The following is a 21,853-nucleotide window of genomic DNA, read 5'->3' as shown; positions in this document are numbered from 1 at the left end:
AAAACAGGAAATGTCAAGGGATTGCTGAGGTATGCTCCAGGTATAATAAATGGGTAGAAACATATTGTCATCTGTTCTGTGTACTAGGAAATCTCTGCTGGAGTCAGGATACTGCTAAAACTGAAGGACATTTCAGGTGTTCTCCAGATAAAAGAGAGGCCAGAGAAAAAACTAACTCAAGGGCAGACAGATGTGTTCTAAAAGTAAAATATACAGAGGAACATCTTCCCTTGACTGCCAGACTATGGTTAACTGGACTTGAGTTTGCAAAGAGCACTTTTTAATGCGGATTTAAATGCACAAGAGATCACCAGGCAAAGCAGCTTTTCCAGATGTATCTGTGCTTCAGAGTTGCAGGGCACTGTAGATCTCACAGAAAAGAGTTTTGTTTCTGGTTTTGGCTCAGATTCCCTCATAGAGTTATCTCAAAATTAATGTAAGTCTGTCTACCAGAGGCAAACAAAGCAGACTTACATTGGACTGAGATCATAACTTGGCTTGTAGTCTCCTATTTAGACTAGTCTGAGGTTTGCTTTAAATAAGAAGAACTGAGTAATTATTAAAGAGAACAAAAACCTGATCAACAATAACCATAATAAAAGTTACTATGTTTTCAGGCAACAGAAAATTTACAGCATTCACAGCTGTGGATTTTAATTAATGAAGTTATATATCTGCATGTGAATAAGATTTTACAAAAAAAATAGTATCCAATCTGCACTATCAGTCATCTGGGCTATAGATCAGCCATCCATTGTCTGTACCTGATACCATTTCTTAAACAGTTTTGTATTTGAGGGAAAAGCCATACCTCCACTGGGCAGGTCTCCAAAGATTTGAAATATTAGTGGTTATTAAGAATTCATTAAAAAAAAAGATTTAATTTTCTCATTTACAGGTAAATGTTTACTCAAAATTTTCCAATTGCTTCTTCATCTGCATGAAGATCCAGTTTTGTTAAATTGCCTTAATTTTTGTTACTTGAATTTGTTAGTATTATGGTCTTCGTTCTGGTCAGCAAGCACTGCAAAAGCTTTCTTCTCTTTTTCAGATTTTCTCTTGGGGACATAATATTGAATATTGACAGTTTTGAAGTTGCTACAGGAAAATTATTATAACTGCCTTTTCCCCCCTGTTCTGTTTAGAAGCCTGCAGGAACAGAAGACAATTCATGGTAGCCAGTCCTGCACTACAGAAGAGATGTTTTCTATTCCCATAGCCATCCCACTGAGTCATCATCCTCAATGAGCAAAGGTAAAGTTAAGATGCTTCCCTGCATTCACAGAAGACAGATTCAAGAACTCCCTCTGCCACTCATTGCCTGTAAGACCTGTAAAGGATTTAACCTCAGCTTCCAGACCTTTTTAGGCATCTACATTTCATTTCTTTCAGGGCATGTGTTAAAACAGAAGTACAGAATAGGAATTCCTTTCCAAAGTGACATTTAGACAACAAAGCACAGACTGTGAATGCTAATGCTACCCTGGCACCTAACTCAGGCCTATAAAGAGAGGCTTAAATTTAGGGAGAGGCAGAAAGGACTTCAGTATGTCCTACTGGGCACCTACCATGTTGTCTGAGTGACTCTTACTCCCAGGCCCAAAGACATTCAGAAAGACTGTAAAATTCTCACTTTTTATTTGCATTCTGAGTCACCTAAGAATTGTCATAACTGAATCCTTTTGAGAAATTAGTTGAAGCATCTCTAGGTTGCATCTAAACTCTAGAGCAGATTTATGCCATATGATATGACCCAAAGTCCTGCCTTGCAAAGCTTCCAGACCCATGGATTTGTTGGAGTACTCCATGACTATCTCCCCAGCTAAGCACTCAGGGTTCTTTCCAGTTGTGGGGGAGGGAGAATAATGTGTGTTCAAGTCTCACAGAAATATGTTTTGGGAAGCATCTGAATAGGGAACTGAGAAACTATTCTAGGTTCTTAGTTATACATCCTATCTCTATCTTCTGTTGCTGAAATGAAGGAAATACCTATTTAAGTGTATTCAAATAAAAATTTATCTTATTTATTACATGAGCATAATTCCAATGAATACTACAAAGAATTCGCATGCTGTGAAGTTTGCATCTGTGACTTAGTCTTGAGTGCCATATCAAACTGACAGTGTAAATGTGAAACATAAGGCCTCTTGTCTTGCTTTTCTTCCGCCTGCCTGATCTAAGCTAAAGTTGTCGAAGGACCCTGGAGACAACTGTGTGCAAAGGCAAAGGAAAGACCTATAAATCCAGTTCTTTCTTTCAGACCTTTTATCTAATTATTTGGGAATTACTTTAGCTAATAAGTTACATTTGTTTATACTTTCTAAGTGTAACATTCAGCACAGAGGTAGGATTGACATCCTCACATTGGTGGGATTATGTCTTTGTTAAAAATCATAGTTTTTGATTCAGATTTACTGTCAAGATATTTGTCAACTCAAGAGTCTGCATCCCAGTTTAGGCCCATGGGATCCCAAGAACCAAGTCAGTCTGCAAATATACAGCTAAGCTGAACCACAGTTACTTTCTGTTGTGTACCTGCAGTCCCTATCACACCACCTGCAACAGCTGTTGGAGCATGCACAGAAAGAGAGAGCAAGGAAGCAGAATGGGGTGGTAAGAATGCAGGTCCCTTTCAGTGTGCACATGGGATGCAGCTGCAGGATGCTCACATAGCTGAGCAGTCAGGATGGTTTTATGAGTTCCATAATTCAGTTGTAACCTGAGTGTCTTGACACAAGAGGGTTTCTTGTTGAGGTCTTCAGTCTGATATTCACAGTCCTCTCCTGTATGTGAATGTATCCTATCAAAGGCCAGGAAAACCTGAGAAGATATGTAAATGAGGCAAACAAGAACCACACATCGCTAGAAATGCTCATTGCCTCGTTTTACCTTTGGTGGCCCTCTTGTCTTCTCTTTTCATTCTTGTAAGAGGGAGTTGCTCTCTGCCATTGTCCTACTGTGTGAGCATCTAGCACAAATGTGTCTGCCCCTGCATGATAATATGGTTCTGAATCTTCCTGGAGAGGTCCAGCCCAAGTATGGGATTAAGATTTCCTAGCCCATGCAATAGAGAAATACAACTGAAGTGATGAAATCCACTCATCTATGGCAATTTAGCTCAAAATGAAAATTCCAAATCTGCTTATAGAAAAGACTGTCACTTGAAGACCTAGTGAGTTAAAAGCTCACTCGATTTTTTTGAGAAGATCTGTACTTGCAGTGCTTTTCAGCAAACAGCTCAGATCAGTCCGATTTTCTTTACTTCATCTAAACAAAACACCACAGGTCAATTACAACATTTCTTAGGAAAGGAAGGGCAGTCGTTCCACAGAATATCGACCTTAATTACGTGGTTTCTGAGCTGCAATACTATGGCTTATAGTTCAGTGGTTGCATAAACTCCCCAGTGGGCAATCTGAACAATATTTAATTAGCCAGGTCCTGCTGTGTGGTACTCCAAACACCCTGTTTACCCAATTAAGACAAAGGTTGTGTGATCTTACAGTTAGTAAGAGTCTCTATATAATTGTAGCTGGAAACTGGAAAGGTAGAACATCCCTTTTTGTAACTTTTATTTGTGCTATGTCTAAATGATACAAAGAAGATAGAGAATAAGAGGGTAAGGAATTCTTTCCAAAACATCTGGTTTAAACATCTGCATGATGCAAAGGAGGTTCAGCTAGAAATAGGATTCTGGTTCATGACATATTCTGTTGTAATAAAATAAGACAGAGGACATTTGAGATGACAGTTTAGGTCTCTGGGAATATGCCTAAAAAGGGGAATCTTCAAAATCAATACACTCGGTAGGAAAATGCACATGAGAACTACTGTATATTAAATGTACTGGGAAGCACATGGTGCTAGGAGACAGAAAGGAAGGAACACACTTGGTGTTCATATGACTCTTCTGAGCTTGTTCCAATAAAAGGTTTTTGTTCAAAATTGAACACGAACATAGAGAATACTCAAATAACATGATGCAGCTTCTGCAAAAACTTTCATTTTATTGATGGTGAAATAATTGCCTCATTCACAAGATAGTCTTGAAAATGTCTCTCACCCTGGGGATCTTCCCATCCAGAAGGGAGACTGCTGAATGTTGCATTGCCTTGAAGAGCACTGCAAACTGCAGACCTGCTCTTCTGGCTCTGGTAGACTCTACTGAAGTCTAGTTCCTTTTTGCCAATGGAGGGCTTTGTCTTCAGCCTCCAGCTTGATATTATTATTCCAACTGTGGGCTCCTGACAACCTCACAAAAATCTAAAAGTAATCTTCTCTAATGGTTGTTTTAAAGTATGATATTTTAATGCCTATTTCAGTGTTTAACTCCATAATGAAGTACAGTCTTCATTTTCTTACATTGCTCCGAAAATGATCTGAAAGTGAAGATTCTGGGTCCATTTGATTTTTCCTGTGAAAAATCATATTTAAAAAAATTACAGTAAAATTTCACTTTCCATCAAAAACCTATTTCAAATCAACTCTGATTCTAACACACATACTAGAAATCAAAAGTGCGGGTTCTTCTTTAGATCACAGTGAATTGTGCTGCATCAACATTTACATGGAAGAAAATCTAAAAGGAAAGTCCTTGTCCTTTCAGTAAAATGCAAGAGATTTTATGCCTTCAACTTTAATAGGGAATTAGGTAGAAGTTTTCAAAATAATGTTACAAGTAAAGAATATTTCAAAACCTGTATACTTTACCTTTTACTTATTCATGCCAGAAGGTATTTGTGATAGTAGTCTTTACTTGCCAAGAGTTTTGTTAATGTAGATATCTATGGTTAGTCGTGTTTCATCTCAAAAGTCCCTCTTTTCCAGTGATGGAGAGCAGATAGCATCATATGTGCATGTGTACATGGGTGGGAATTGTAGTCATCGTTGTCTGGTCACACTAGTTGAAGTCACTTGTAGGAGGTGGCAAGACAGCTAAAACTTGGGTGTTGCCATGGCCATAAGCAATACGCATATATTGCTCCAGTCCTTCCTGTGTTGTAATTTCCTTTGATCATACCGATGTTTTGTCTCTAGAATCACTTTTACATGAAGCTAGAAGCACTCTGAAAGCATTGAAGAGGTTGGGAGAAACAGCTGAGGCAAGGAGGGGGCTCATTGTCACCAGCATTTGTAGTCTGCAAAAATTGTTTGGCCAGTATTTACCATTTTTATAAGACAAACTATATAAGACAAAACTGTCTTTACTAGGTGGGTGTAACACTAGTGATGTGTATAAGGATTGATGACTAAACTAGGAGGATGCAGTAATCCCTAAATTTCATCAAGTAGCCTGAAGTGAAGAAGAACTAACAAGATTATAAAATCTTTATCCTTTTAAGAATTCAAATGTAAGTATTTTTTAAAGATTTTGTTATGCTTTGCATTCTATAATTGCTTATCTAGCACTTGCCTGTATAATAGATCGGGATAACTATATGAAAAAGATGATTGAAAATTAGTCATTAATCTGGAGAGGTGAAATGATCAACAAATCTCAAAGAGTAGGAGGCAAACCAAATCATGCTGGCAATAACTTTTACAACCTCATGCCAAATTTATCCAAAGAATTTGTAGGAAATCAATTAGTCAGCCTTTTGGCATTAAATTTAAGATGTGCTGTTAAGCACTGGTTTCCCTTTAAGACATCTAAAGCTGGTATTTACAAACTCCAGGCTCAGCTGCTGTCTAAAGCACCTGGACACACATGGCCACATCCGTACTAATAACTTTAACTGTGCCAGGGAAAGATTCCAGGCACTGGAACTGAAATAATTTATTCTTTACATAATCAGCAGTCTTCAGCTTCTTCTAGGTTTGGATGCACCATCACCATCCTGAACATTTCCCTAGCTTAGTTCAGGACTTTGCTCAAACCAGAGACTGTCTCCACTTGACAGTGTTGATGTGGATGCCCTACTTGGAGGCTAAAAGAGCTTAATGATATGGATTTGAATATGGCTGTAGTGTCAAAGGAGGGGTCAGGGAATGTTTAACTTCCTTTTCAGGATACGTCCGGGTTATAGAGACGGGAAACTCAGACACAAGTATTCCATCAGTTTCTGCTTTGAGGCATGTGTAAATTTGCACCCAATTCCTGGCAATGTTTAGAAACTGGTGAATTGATCTGGTGAAGAACTGCATGTCCCAGCTCTAGATCAAATATTTTTCTAGGAAGGGAAGAGACTTGAGTCTTTATGCCCTGTAATGCAAGTAGCATGTTCTGAAGGTTCTGGCCATCTCAAAGAACTGACTGTTAGTTGAAGGGATATTAGGCCTCAGACTAGTTGGCTTATTATCACAGCACAAAGGCTGGAAGTGAAAAGTAAGACCTGAATATGTTTTCAGTTAGATTTCACTTTCCAAACTCAAAATTTATATTGATTGATACTTGAAAATTATTTTTGCTCTGTTAATATCTTTATATGTATAGTCAAGAAAAAGGAAAGATGTCTCACAGACAGCTCAGAGCATACAGAGCATTTATATTCTTTTTAAAATGTGGTCTTTTGTCTGCATTTTGGCTTCTGAGGCCACATTTAGTTGCAAAAATAAATTGTCTTCCTTTCAAAAATGTTGAGTGCTCTTGAATCCTATGCAGTCATGTTCCCACATATTAAAAATGCTAGGCTGGAAGAATTTCTAAGCACCGTTTAGTAGACAAAAGCCTAAAGGTTTTGTTTACAGACTCTTTCACAAAAGAATAATCAAACTCTGTAGAGAGCTGCTGCTCCACTTATTCGCTAGCCTTATTTTGACAACGTTGCTGTTCTGCAGTACTTTGTAAAGGGTGGGTTCATGTGGAAGCAAAAAAAGTGAAATCATATTTACTGTCAAAAAAACCATGTGTTTTAATCTTTCATCTGCCACTAGCAAGCAATCAAAGATGGCAGTGGTAGCAGCCCTTGTAGTTAACCCAGTGCATGTTCATTAAACGGCAGGGGGTACCCAGAGTGTTTATTTCAGTAAAAACAATTAAGCATATATACATTTATTTTTCAGTGTTAATGATTCCCTGTTGACAGAGCTGAAAGGCGAGTGCTTCTTGAGTTTCCAAAAGTGATTATTAAAGAGAAATGACTGTCAGTCTTCTAATTTGGGTGAATGCCAAATAGACCAAAGGTGACAGAAAGGGGGAAAAGAAAAGAAAGAATATTCAAGGCTCATTATCAACATGCTCTGTCTTTTTTTTTTTTTCTTTTACATTGTCACAAATGAGCTTCACAGCTTTCCCTTCTTTATCAAACTACTGGCCATAATGCAATCACATTTTCAATCGCATCATGATGTGCTTCCATTTACGCCTGAGATGATTTCTGCTTCCTAATTTCTTTCTTGGAATCATTCATCATTTTCTTTATAAAATATCACCTCTCCTACTGCTGTTTGTCAAACATGTCCCCCAGCTGTGGAGGATTTTGTTTGCACTCAAGTGAGCCATTTTTTGGGGGGGGAGGGGGCAGGGCAGGGAGGGAATTTTTAGGCTCTCCAAAGTTGTAGAGGAAAAAAAAAATTGAACCCTGTCGTGGTGCCAGGAAAACATATCCTCTGCAAACCATGGTTGTTAGGATCCAGGCTATGAGTTGGGTACACAAAAGCCAAGAAGAAAGAGGTCATGCTCTTAGCGTTGTTCTATAAAGCAAAAATATGGAATGGATAAGTTCAGGGCCCTAAAAAGGTGTGGTGTTCCTAGCAGGTTGGCTCATCCTGTTATTGGGAGTTAGCAAGTATTCATACTCACTGTCTTTCATATTGCTGCAGACCAAGTTCTGCTGGCTCATCACGATTGTTATCTCTACTGGAAAGCAAGCAAACCTCTCATCTATGTGAGATCTGATGTGACATTCTGTGTTTTAGTCAATTCCAGCTGGCTGCTCCAAAAAAGAAAGCAATGTTTCATAGGTACCACAGCTATTTCTTTCTTCAATCCCCTGAAGCAGTAGCTGTGGGGCTGTACTTACTGTGAGGTAAGGAATTGCAAATTCATATTCTTTTATATATGTAGATTTTTTTTATCACCTCTTTCACCATCTTTGTAGTAATCCAGCTGCATTAGGTGATGTGACTAAATGATTCCTTTTATCTGTTTTGACAGTCTCCCATTTTTGATACATCTCTGACTGCATTGTATGTATATCTCTGGACTTCATAATCTATTTTAGAGCCTAAATTACACACTCCAGCCATACAAACACCATTCCTCTTTGTCTTATTAATTTGTAACTTAAAGACAAGTTAATGAAAGTTCTCATGTGATCATTTTAGGCAGAAATGGGAAGGGAATGCAGAATAAAATCCTCTGCTAGCATAAATTCCAACTGCAGTCTGTTTATTTCAGTAGAATTATGGCTGAGGATCAGCTTCCTGGTAGATCACGTTCATTTAGCCTTTCAAGCAGGTGTGTTAGACATATATCTTCCAGGATCATCCTATCATGGAGTGACTATACTATAACCTTTATCAGAAGCCAAAATAGGCTCAGTAATATAACCTCCATTGACTCCTGTCCAGAGGAGACAGAGTGTTTTTTTTACACTACAGAAAAGAGTGTAAATTTGAAGACAAATGGGCATAAGCAGCTATCCTGAGAAGGAGCAAATCAAAAGCGAGCATTTATTTATTTATTTATTTTGGTTACGTGCAGTCATTGAGTAAAAACCAAAGGATTTAGTGTTAAAATGTGTTACTAAGCTTTTTAATGGTGGATGAAAACTTTGGACTGACACATAACATGGATTGTCTGTAAATAACAAAGGTGGTTTATTTCACTTGTAGAGTATAAAGTGTATTTTATGATGTAAAATTTTATAACTTCTGCATTAAATTACTTCTTTGGTTCATAGAAATTATTCCAGCTGCCATTGCCACGCACTCGCTCTGTTGGTGGTAATGTTGGCAAATAAGTTCAAGGGATATGTTCTGTTCATAGCAGTAAATGTGAGGTCCCATGGAAACAGAGACTACCCTCTCCTTCAAAATACACAGTTTCTTGAAATGGTTCTAAGCTGGGCATTTGTCTGTTATCTTGAACCACCAAGAGCTCAAAAGGTTCAGTTTGACATTGTTTGGACCAGGACAGACCCACAGAGCTGTTACACAGCCATTCTTCACCATGGATCATCACAGCAATAAATTATTCTGCCTCTGCAGCCTCCTGAAGAGCAATGAGGCCCCTGTAAGGTTGCTGCAGCAATCTGTTGGAGCAGTGCAAACAGGTAAGCCAGGTGTCTGGGGATGTTTCTTCATCACCATTTCCTGGCATTCCCCTCCTTACCTGGCATGCCTCCTCCTAAGCAAAAGCTGTGTTGCCATATGGTTTTGTTTTGCTGAAAGGAAATCCGTCAAACCTACCCACCTTAAGATAACGATTTCCTGACTGCCAGTCATCACCTCGACGCTGGCACCATGGAGATGTGGAAAGCCATTGCCCTGTTGGTGAAAACAGCCTCATTGTGTGCAAATCCCCAACCGAGTTGCAATTGAGCCGTAAAAAAGGTGAAGGTTGTTCTGTGACTTGGCTGAGAAAAGAATCTGCTACTGCCTGGAACATGTTAATAAGGGGTTTAGTGTCCTAATATGGTTATAATTCTTTCCAGTCTTTTCAGTCTGGAAACTGGAATCTGAGCTTTTACAATGTATCAATTCCTTAAATGCTTGCATTACAGAATAAATGTCCATACACCTACACATTGGGCCAAATCCCAATGCCACAATGACATTATTTCATAGTAAATCTATTTATGTTAGTAGTGACTTCAGAGTTTGTCAGCTTTGTAATAGCTCTGAATTTTGTAACCATTTAAATTTTTTTTAATTAAAAAAATCTTTCTGATGTTTTTGCATCAGCAGACAGTGATAAAACAAGGGGGTACAGTTTTAAACTGAAAGGGGAGACATTTCAATTACATATCAGGAAAGAATTCTTTACTCAGAAGGTGGTGAGTACTGGAAAAGTTTGCTAGTGGATGCCCCATCCCTGGAAGCGTTCAAGGCTGGGCTGGATGGGGGCTTGAGGAACATGGTGTAGTGGAAGATGTCCCTGCCAATGTCAGGGAGGCTGGAAGTACATCTTAAAATTCTCTTCCAAACCATTCTGATTCTATGACAAGGTCAGAAATGTATAGTTACCATAAAAATGGAATAGAACCGATCTAAATAAATTGTAAAACCTATTTTTTTAAATTTTGAAATATTCTGGCTACAATAGAAACAATGATACTTGCATTCAAAAAGCAAAACCAAACAGAACTGACCCTCACTTTTCCTTTTAATTTTTGGGTTAACATTCTACATGCAGTGAAAAACCCCAGGAGTACTTCAAATTGTTACCTTGAAAAGCAGTAGTTACAGATTAACAGATTCCATCCCTTTGTATTTTATCGACTGTGCTGCTTTTTACTGTAGTTTACAATTAAATGAACTAAATTTAGTGAGTAATGCACTAGTAAAAAAAATAATTATTAACAAAAAGTGGCCTTCAGCTGAAGCTGGAGTTCTTTGTACTTGTGAAACAAGATATGTTAAATGCCGTAGATGAGGTAGGCTTTGTTTTTATTATTATTATTTTCTTAGGGCTTGGAATAAAATTTAATATTCTCTGAAGACAATGGGAAGTTCCCTCTTTTTGATTATGTTACTATTGGATATTTGATTTCCAATTTGGTATATGGGACATTACTCATACATCATGATTCAGCCTGTTGCTTAATGAATAAAACTTTGTCTTCTGTACTTTACATTTTCCTGACCTGCCCTGCTCTGCTATCCAGAGCAGGTTCAGATGATACAGCCAGGGGCCAGTCTGCCCTATGGCAAAATAGTACCATATTTTGGCCATCCATATATTCTTCCCTGAGCCTCTGCTGTAGGCTGCTGTCGCTGAACACAGCAAAGTTTCTGTCTGATCTTGTCTGCCTATTCCTACCTTCTCTTGAATCCTCTGTTTTTAAACAAGAGAGACTGCCTGGCAATCCACCTATGAGCAAGCACTGCAATGCCTCTGCAGGGAGATTGTGCTCTTCTGAGATCCTTATTCCTTCTGCTCACAAGGGGTAGATTGCTTTTGTAGGGAAGCACTCTTCAGCTAGTCCAGGTTTGCCTAAGAATTTGTTCACAAGTTGTCAGAGCTACATGCAGCTCAAAACACTAATAAAAGGAGTCTCTACTGCCAAAAAAATGAAGACAATTTTGAATTTTTGCATTTTTTACAGCGCCCTCAAAGAGTCACAATAGTTTACACTGAATGTAAAATTTTGTCTTCTAGCTCTATTCTTCATCTTTTATAGAAAGTAATGTTTTCTCACATTGCACAGACCCTGCAAGTAGGATTGATTTTAGTCATAGAATCATAGAATGAATTGGGTTGGAAGGGACTTAAAAAGATCCTCCAGTTCCAATGCCCCTGCTGTGGGCAGGGACACCTTCCACCTGGCCAAGTTGCTCAAAGCCCCATCCAACCTGGCCTTCAGATTGTTAATGAGATAATTTCTTAGCTCTCAGCTGAGCCAGGACATTTGTTTTATTATAACTATCTCCAAAGGGGCTTTTCTTGTCTAAGACAAAATTTTGCTCCAGTCCTTAAAGCACCTTGGTTGTTCTACTTCTTAGACAGTTTGATTTACTAAGTCTCAAGCTTTTCTACTTTTTTTTCCCCTCTTCCCTTATTTGAGCCTTTATTCTTTTATGTTGTATTAGTAAAAGCACAGAACCAAACCTGACCTGAAGACTAAACAGAAACTTCCAAATGTGTTGAGTCTGACTGTGGAAAGTCTCCTATGCAGGGCTATAGTGCAGCAAGGAAATTCTTCAAAGGTTGTTCAATTTTCAGTCTCCTCTAGTGCTGAGTGTTAAACATTTCTTTTTTCTCTTTTATTTTTTTTTCCTTTCACTGTGCTGTGTCATTAGTGCTGGCTCTGTTTGATCCATGAGGAGACCAAATTTCCTGCTTCTGCCTACAATGCACTTGAGAATCTTTTCACTAGAGCGAGTAAGAATGCTCTTGCAGTAAGGAGGAGAAAGAGAAGCCAGAATAAGAATGTAATTTGTTTCTTCTCGCACTTTGTTATATAAAATGCAGTAAGCCAAAGCTGTACACCTACAAAGAGGTGTCACAGCAGATTACTCTCACTGTGCTTCCCCAGAGGTCACAGTTCAGAGTGGAGAGCTGTGCAGAACCAAATACTAAAGTTCTGCTGCTGCCCTGTGTAAGTTAGTCCCTCTGAAGCTGGTCCATCTGTGGTGGTGATGTAAAGGATAGTTTGTATTTTCTCTCTGTTGAGACCTATTGTTGAGTTCTGAAAAAAAGAGGGTACGTTGGCATTGCAGATGTGTTCTTTGATTTCAGAATGTAAGTCTTTGTTCTTCAGCATTTTGGGGGCTCCTATGAAGTGTGTCTATGATATCTGAACATTCAAAGATTGTAGCTGACATCTATTGCATGGTGTTCCCTCAGCCCAGTTTCATGATTCCTGTGTGTTTGCAGAGAGTGGAAGTCATCTTCTAGTTTGAACCACTACATTGTGGATGGAAGGTGTAGGTCTACCTCCTTTCACTTTAGGTGTCTACACTTGAGCTAGTCATCGTGGCCTTCCCTTAAAGTCAATTTAAAAATATAGGCAGGTCTAGGCTGGTGTTGATATATACAGTAGGATGAGATGAATCACACTGCAGAAATTATAATATTCCTCACTAACCATAAAGGAAATCTGTACAACAGCTCAGTCATAAATACATGCACTTGGTCACTTAAACCTCACCTGCAGTGTCCTGCTCTATATTTCATAATGTTCACAAAGAAACAATTTATAGTTGAACAAAAGATTTTTGGTTTTGAGGACTCACGACATCAAAGCTGCAAGGAGTTTTAAGTCCTGGCAGTTCTGCTTCTGGCCACCAAAACATAGTCTGGGCTGTCTAAACTTACCTCTGTAGCACTGCACTGGGCAGCACCAGTGTCCCTTTCATTGCAGGACATGCACAGAAGTAATACACCATTTCATGTGCTAAGATATTATTTTCATTTGTTAGCATTTCTGCAAAAACACTAGTAGAGCTTTATTTCAGTTAATTTTGCTTGGAAAGTATCACCTTACACAACTTCTCCTTTCCCAAGAATGAAATATGAGGCAATCTCTTTTTTTTTTTTTTTTTTTTTTGATATTTAATATGTTTTGACCTCAGTTTCATTGAAAACTGTTGCACTCCTATGCTGTGAAGTGACTTTAAAATGTTTCATGGAAATAGGTGCCTGTGACTTCTTTGATTGTTCCAATAAAAATGCTGATCTAGCTTGGCTCCATGAAAATTCCCAAACCTTCACCATAGAATATGTGTGTTACAGAGGAGTGTAGCATAAGCACATTCCCAGAAACAAATTTTTTTTAGCTGTCAACAGCTAATACCACTACTGTGATGCCTAAAGTTGAAACTAAGAGTAAGAGTTGTCTGTTGTGCTTATCAGACCTCTCTGCTTCCGGTAAATGACTCAGTGGAGGGTGGAGGGAGGTGGTGACTTGATTGAATGCAGAAAGTGAGAAACACAGAGTTAAGAACAAAGAAAAAGAAGGATGAAGGGCAATAAGAGAAAAACTCTGAAGTGGCTTCCGGAACAGAAATAGGCAGATAACAAGATGAGAGTTAATAGAAGGGTTTGGTTGTTGGATGCACAAACCAGATCAAAATGGGGGGGAAAAAGTGAAAAATGAAAGGCAGGACTATGTAGTAGGCTAAAGCAGGAGGGAGAAAAGAAAGCAGGAGTGGCAAGTCCTAAGGAGAAGAGAGTGGGAAGCATCTCAGATTTCTAGAGCCACAGAACCTCGGCATGTGCTGGCCACCAAGCATTTAGGCACAACCCTAACATTATTCTAAAGAATTATTCAGGTTCTCACTAAGATCTCATCAATTAATACCATTTACTTAAACTTGGTCATCTTAGGCTAACATTGCAATCTCAAGTCATTTGTGAATAAGTAGTTCACATATAAATCTCTCCAATTTCATTTTCTTGGAGTGTCATTTGATGCAGGAGAATGCAGCCACCAAAACTCTCATCAGCACACAGAACAAGAGCAAACAGGTTTTGTGTGCATGTAAAAGCAGAGAAGCGAGACAAATTCACATATATTAGATGGAAAAGAGTTATAGAAACCTGTTAATGGAAACTGAGATTACATTGAAAGTGTGAAACCATAGGTTATTTTATATATTAAGAAGAAATGGAGAAGCTCTGAAAGCTTTATCTTTCATTCTCTTTGTAAAGTTCCAGTGCTGCCCTTCACAAGTCTCACTTGAATATTTTATTCAAGTGAAAATAAATTCAGCTTTACTTCACCAGACTGTGATGTCTTTGAAAACTGTCGCAGTCTTTCCATATGAAGAGTACATCACCAACAGAGCCAAACTCTTAATAATATATTGTGTGACTCCAGACAAAGCACCTATCTTTGATAAAAAAAAAGTATACTGGCACTCACTAGCTGAGCTCTACTCAAAAATAGAAAATAGCATTTTCTTTCTTCTTGTGCAGTTTCATGTGATCTTGAATGTTTTGTTGCAGTATAGTTTATTCCCTCTGTTTACTGGAATAAAATCTAAAAAAAAAAAAAAAGGCAATCTGCCTTTTACCTTTCTCCAGCATTCAAACAAAAACACTACAAAGCTCTCCCCTCTCAGATGAAAGTTTAGCCTGTATTTCCATTTCCTTCTCCCACCATAAAAGGTACCCCTCTTGCCTTCTTTCTTTACACACCTTGCAGCTGAGCTGTAAACGAGCTCCAGATGCATCAGTTCAGTAACCTGTTTTTTCCTAACCTAAAGGCTTGCTAGGAGAAATGGATTATGTTTCCTAACTGAACAGCGCTTTAGTATTGTCTGGAGAGTTCACTATTACTAGAACAGCTGCTACAGAACTGCTCTGATTTTACAGAAAACTCCTCGTAGGAAAACAGTGTATCCATCTCTTGCACTCCACGGTCAGGAGTGCAGCCTGTAGACTCTCCTAAGGGGCTTGAAGTGTGCAGGGTATATTCTGCAGAAGGGCAGAATACATGACATATCTGGAATCTTGGCAAGGTCTGAAGAAACTGTTTAGAGTCTGGATACAGACTGGTCTTTCCTAATTTAAGAGTAGTCACATGATTGCATGCCCTAGTTAGTAGGGTTGATGTTGAGCAGTCCACGGTAGTATCTCACTAGTGTTTTGAAATGTGTTGCTAGAGAGATGCCACGAGTATAATTTAGTAGGTCATTTTTCCACTTAAGTTACTATCCATCTTCAGTTCAGTTCCTGTGTGGGTTGACATGCAGGGACTGTTAGGTGTGTCCAGATTTTGGAGTTAAGGATATCAGGCCTTAAAAATTAGTGCCTTTCCTCTTGAAAGTGCCCAGTGTGAAAATTACCCCAGCAGCACATAAGGTCATGGCAGAGCTAAAGATCAGGCTGGGGTGAGACATGGCCTTTGGTGCCCCACGGAGGGGCAGGATGCCTCGGGGTGCTCACAAGTGAAGCTGAGACGCAGCCTCTTTAAGTGGAGCTGGGGCTTGGGGATGTCACCTCTTGACCAGCCAGCCAGCCAGGGCCACCAGCTGACACATCTGTGATGGCACTAGGGTGTCCAGGCCACCTGGAAGTCCCAGAACCTGCAGTGTTGGCCCATGGAAAGTGCCCGGGAAGTTGAACACAGGGAGAGCTTTACACTCTGGCATCTGCAAGGGAAACACCCATTAAGAGTGTATTGGGAAGGAGGGTTGGAGAGGGGGGAAAAGATTTTTATTTCAAAAATGTTTAGTATTGGTTTTCCTTTGTTCACTGTTCCTCCTCAACTGTTTGAGGTTTCTACTTTTTAAGGGGAATTTATTGCACGAGCGTGTATTTTCGTCGTGATCTTTCTCAGGTTGCCAATGCAGAGGAGATAAACATCACAAGTTGCCGATGTTATTCATGGGACAACTCTGAAGTAAAATTTCACAGCTATCATGGGTATTTGTAAATGGGATCAATGCATGTTCAGTAGGAAAAATGAAAGCATGCCCACTTTGGTCTGAATGAATCCACCTTCAGGAGTAAAACATTTGTCAGGTAAAGGAATAGTATGGAAATCAACTGAACTTTTAAAATAAGTTTAAAGGGGCTGAGCAGGTTCATGTAGGAAGCCTCTGTCAATCAGCAGGACTTAGAGGTGACCTTTTAGCAGATGAGGAAAATCAATGTATAGCCAGATAGACATGAATTTGTGCTTTAAACTCTTGAAGCTTACAGCTTCACCCGCTTTCCTTGCAAGTTTTCCCTATAACTTAACAATCACAGAGGTGACAAAAGCTCTGCTTAATACCACCTTTGATATATATTAAGGGAAATATATTCAGTCACAGTTCTCCTCTGGTCTACTGCATGTCTCTATTTATTAATGTGCTGTTTCCAAGCTAATAAGTCTTATAAACTAAATTTGATTTTTTTTAAATAACCTATGAATCTTAAGATTCAATCGGAAGCTTTTGTAGCTTTGCAGTATATAACTGGAGTTGATCTCTTGTTCTTTATTCTTCAACCTGCAGGTCAAGCAATTATTACTTTCTGTCTCTTATTCTAATTTTGTGCCAGTCTATTTTAGCTTGCCAACTGACATGTTGGTGGATTGAGCTTTTCCATAGTTCTACACAATATATTTCCAGCTCAAAGAGTAAAGCATTTTTCATTTAAAATGCATTCTTTTCTAAGAAAACTGTTAACATAAAATCAGTATTTAATAAAGCTGTAGTTCTGTCTGATGTTGGTTTCTACTAGTCCAGCTAGACCTAAAATTAAAGATAATTTTCTGTTGGCTTTAAATCAGAGATCCAGAAATTAAATCCATTTTCTCCATAAACATGTTCCTGAAGATTTTTTCAAGAGCAGAATAAATAATTATCTTTTAATGATTAAATTATATGATGGCTGTAAACATGGTAACTTGCATGAAGAGGGGTGATTTAATATGTCTGGCAGTCAAAGAAATAGATTCCCATGTTTAAGCTGCATGGATTTTAAATAGGGGAAGGACTGGATTACCAGGAGTAAATTATGTTTGTTGGTTTGTAATCTGCTTTTGTTGCCTGATGTTTGGACAACATCTGGGTAAGAAAGTGTTGAGATGTATCTGGTGAAGGTTGAATAACCTGCTCTTTTTATGTTATGGCTCCCACCTTTTACAGAGCAGGTGCTTTGTTGTGCTGGGTAGATGTTGTGGACTGAAACAGAGCAGGGGGCTGTGTCTCTGTGTCAAGTGCCTGACAAGCACCAACCTTTCTGTTGTGCACCTTCCATCCTTCTTTTGTGTGTGGGTGTGTGGGCACGCGCATCTGTCCTCACCTACATGTACATATATGTACATAAAACATATGTAGATATAGCCCCATGTGTGTAGGGCTCTGAAAGCAGCATTTCAAAAGGCCAGAACAGAAGACAGAGATGTTTTACTTAGAAAACCAGTATTATTTAGAAAAGTAGCCTCACAGCACGAGATCCTCTGCTATGCAAAGTAGAGAGGAAAGATTAGCAAAAACTAATGGGCTACTGGTGACAAAATAAAGATGATCTAATCTCTAGGTAGGAATAGAAGGCAACATGGCATTATTTTTCACCTTGCTCTCAGTTATACCGATCTGTAAATTACACGGTGCCTGAAGCTATGCCAGGACTCTGTAAACAATGTCTGCAAGGAGTATACAAAACATAGAGACATTGCATAACCAATAGGATTTGCACTGAAGGAATAGTGAAGTAAAAAATAATAAACAGCAAGGCTCAAGCATGGCTCAAGATTTTTGCTTGAAGCAAAATCTTTTCAGGATGGTGCATGAAGTAAAACGTTGAAGACACAAACGCCTGTAAAAGAGGAAGCAGGGTAAGAGTAAGGGATGAACACAAGTGTCCACAGCATAGAAATGGAGATAATGAGTAGACAGACAACTGGAATTACATGAAAACACATTCAACAAATTGTGGTAAAATCCAAACTGACAAAGAGAAAGATTTGTAACCAAGCTAGCAGCAAAGACAGAGTGGTGCTGGGATGGGCCATGGGGCAGAGGACCTTTTCCACAGCGTGGCTCTGTTGTTTCCCACATGAGTTACTACACTGAATTAAAGCACTCCCTGGCTTTAGCAAGACAATTTGACTAAGCCAATTAACAAAGCTTCACTTATTTTTAAGGTAAAGGAGAATATGGTGGCTATGGAGTACAAGGTATGTCACAGAGAACTGCACAAAAGGCAGGAATTAAATTGCTAAAATTAGGAGATAAGTGAGAAAGAATTTTAACTGGTGAAATAGGCAGTGTATGGTCTAAAAGGAAGAATAGGGAAGGTTTAAAAACGAAGTAATGAGTTCAGTGATGAGGTTTTTATGTGTACTGTAATGCGTGCAGTGGGACAAAGAAAATAGGAGAAATAAAAATACATGAATCCAGAAAGAATCTGAACATCACAACTGATCAGATTTGATCAAATTGTACTGAAGACACAAAACTTAGCTGCTAAATGTGAGGGCTGACACTTCCAAACACATATAAGTAGATGGAAAGGGGGAGGGAGAAATAAACTTGCCGTGTAAAGGGAATTATTTGAATTTCCATGGTATAAGCTGTATATTGCTCAAACTTTTTAAATATATTAGCCAGATGCATATGGAATTTCACACTCTTTACATTATCCCTGCTAAATAAAAGGATAAGAAGGCAGACAGATCTCCCTAACAAAAGACTTCCCATCCTAATGAGGCCACTGTACTTGCCCAGAGCTAGTTATCTGTATTCACTAGCCCGTTGGACACAAAGATGCTCATTAACAGGTACAGCCAAAGCACATGGTACTTGATCTACTCCCATCCACCTGATTATCCCCCATGGACAATTCAGTCCAGGTGCAAATTAGAGCTTCCAAAAAACAGTAGAGTCCCAGAAGAGCAGGTGGGCTTTATGTGTTTAGAAGGGAAAAAAAAAGCTGTTAAAATAGCACATCTGTGTTTCTGAAGTAGAAGACAATGAGGAAAGCCTTAATCTATCTTTCAAAGGCAATCAGGATCAAGCCATGGTAAAAGATCTAAGCAACTCCAGATATTCCCGTGCAGAAATTAAACAGAGAAAAATTATATTTATCTGATAATTTTGAGGAAATTAAGCTCAAGATACTTACAAGGTGCTCTTAGTTTTAGGCAAATTTTACTTCCACTTGAATTACTGGGAACATTTTATTGACTGAAAGGGGATTTAGAATATTAAAAACCAACAGTTAGATCATGAAGACATAAAAGTCAGAAGTACAGCTTTTCAAACATAACATGAAATGTTAATCCTGGGAATACAGGAGAAATTTCTCTGACTTGGGTTTCAAAAAGCTGTTGGAGAACCAATTCCAAAGTTGTATTTATCCAAATACTTTATTTTCTGTTTTTTTCTGTAGTTTTCAGTCTCCTTATAACTGCAGTAAAAGTTTTTTGCTAGAGCTTCCAGGTCTGCTCTTAGCTCTTTGCATCTGTCAGATCTGAACTGTGCTTTCTAAAACCACATAGCAAGTTTTTCTGGCCTTTTTTTGGCATGCAAGCTCTTTTCAGTACAAGTTCAACAGAAACATGAGCTAGATGCTATTTCAAATACTGTAGTGCAAAACCATCAGCTCAAGTAAGAGCAAGTCTTCTGTAAGAGAAGATAAAATTTGAATAAATTTAAAGCACATTTGAAAATATTGCAGCCTTGGATTTTGCCATTGCACCATTTCTTGGGGGTAAGCAAGGACAACCAGTCTCTACTTATTTCTTTTACCTAATCTTCTCTGAGTACTGGATAACTGATAGCTACATATTATTATAAAGTCCTTGAAGAAAGGTGAACGCTGAGTATTGTTAGAGGAAACAAGCAGCTGTTGTATTTAGTTTTGGCAGAAACACAAATGCATTTTTGATATCTTTTTGTTTCATCTAAATCCATTAAGAGCGCTTTTCCTTTTCTGCCTACATAAAGTGCAGTCTGCATTTTGTGTTATGATAACACAAATTCTACAGAAATTTTACAATTAGTGTACTTTAGCATTGCTGCAAAATCCTACAGGAGCTGATGATTCTCTTGCTTTGTGGTGCTGTGTGGCTAAGCAACTCAAAACAGAATGCTCTTAAATCTAAAAATTAAACCTTCAATCAACATAAAACAAAGTTAGTGCCTTAAGATAAAATGTACCCAAACCTTTAACATTTTCCCTTTTTTTTTTCTTTGATTTTGTGATGTAACAAGGGGCCGACACCTGGCAGAAGCAAGCTGCAGAAGTTACCATTCTCACTTCACATTCCAGGTGCACTGGCTGCAGAAAGCTCCCTTTGTTCCTTCCTCAAATGTGAATAAACAGTAACAGCTTTTATAGCCCTAACACAGAGTGTGAGCCATAACAAGAGAAAACATGAAATGTCAGTGTACTCTGAGGCGAAATGTTGCCTTGCAAGGAGATATATATTTTTAAAATGCACACGTAATTTTAAAACTAAACAGAATTTTAAACAAAAAATATCAAAATGCCTATAAAGCTCAAACTCACTAGATAAAAGAAAAGAAGTTTACAGATTGGGAAAGAAGTAACACAAGATGAGATTAAAAAATAAAACAATCCTCTTGTTGGAAAAAAATTGTACAGATACACTTCCTGCACTCCTGCACGCTTTAGGATGTTTAGCTTCTCAATTCATGTAGTCACCAGCTCCTACCTCGTAGTCTAAACCAATTTTCCACATTAAAAATGCAAGGCCAAATCCCATGCTCCGCCTGCTGGCACTGCTCTCCTGGCTCCGGTGGCACTGGGCCAGTGACAACATTTGAAGATCCAGCTGAGAGGCAGAGTCCAAGTGCATTAGCTCGAGGCTGGCAGCCACACAGCTTCTCTTCCTTGCAGAGCCGGTGCCGAGGAGCAGCACCTGGTTCTGAGAAGGAGGGTGGATATCAGAGATGGGGAAGTAGCAGCCTCAGATTTCTTGTACTCTTTGTCCATCACCATAAGTTTTTGGGTGTATACTGTTGTTGTGAACACTGGATCATGCTGAGTATGTATGTGTGGTGTGCCGAGGTCTGTTCATCCATTACCAAAAAATATCCCCACACCTGCCAACATGCTCTAAAGGAGAGACCAAATTATACAACACCTTTTGTCTGCTTTCCCCGATCATTACGAAGTTTTAATAAATTGTGTTATAATGTTGAATACTGTAAAAAGGCAAATACTTTAAAAAAGCATCACAAGCCAAAGACTGCACAACTGAGCTTTCCTTTCAGACAGTGCTGCAGGTGGGCATATTCATTGAGAAAGGCAATAGAACTTCTAATGCAAAGTAGAATGGGAGTGTCACAGGCCTCTTTAAAAATAACTGAGGTCAGTAGGAATGTCAAATAGACCAAAGGTATCCATGTGGCTGACAGAGCTAAGGACCAGCCAGGACTGTTGGTTTTCTTCCCTCACCAGGAGCCACAAACACTGCAGGTTTTGCAGTCACAATCAGAGCTCAGGAATCTCAAGAGCTCCAGAAATGGTTCATCGCACACTTCGTAATGAGCTCATACAAAACTGGAAGCTAGAGTCATCATCCAGAACCGTGGCATGTTTTTTGAGTATGGTTTACTAGTTATGAACTTGCCCAGAGACTAAGGCAACCACACCAAGAATTCCTTTCTTATAAATTTCAGCTTTTTAAAGTGGCACATGTATGTTTCTGATTTCCCTTTCCTTGCCTTGCCTTGCCTTTGCCTTTGCCTTTGCCTTTCAATTCCATATACTGCCCTGAATATCACTTTTCAGTTAAAGAATCAACTAGAGCAGATTATATTTCGTTATTTAGATTTTAAA

At 38.7% G+C, this 21,853-nt stretch overlaps 1 long non-coding RNA gene across 5 annotated transcripts; it reads left to right on the top strand.

Annotated features, from left to right (window-relative positions):
* Positions 1-1,133: 1,133 nt before the first annotated feature.
* On the top strand, positions 1,134-21,583 carry LOC137468399 (uncharacterized). Of its 5 annotated transcripts, none has more exons than XR_010995914.1 (4): positions 1,134-1,254; positions 5,212-5,351; positions 7,003-7,122; positions 7,762-8,504. It is a non-coding gene; the product is annotated as an uncharacterized lncRNA (long non-coding RNA). The 5 variants fall into 5 exon arrangements; XR_010995913.1 differs by lacking the exon at positions 1,134-1,254 and adding an exon at positions 1,852-2,613; XR_010995915.1 differs by lacking the exon at positions 1,134-1,254 and adding an exon at positions 21,298-21,583 and having other exon boundaries at positions 4,451-5,351; positions 7,762-7,967.
* The last annotated feature ends 270 nt before the right edge of the window (positions 21,584-21,853 follow it).

Source organism: Anomalospiza imberbis, chromosome 2, assembly GCF_031753505.1.
Source record: "Anomalospiza imberbis isolate Cuckoo-Finch-1a 21T00152 chromosome 2, ASM3175350v1, whole genome shotgun sequence".
Taxonomy (NCBI): domain Eukaryota; kingdom Metazoa; phylum Chordata; class Aves; order Passeriformes; family Viduidae; genus Anomalospiza; species Anomalospiza imberbis.
This window is presented reverse-complemented; position numbering and strand designations above follow the sequence as displayed.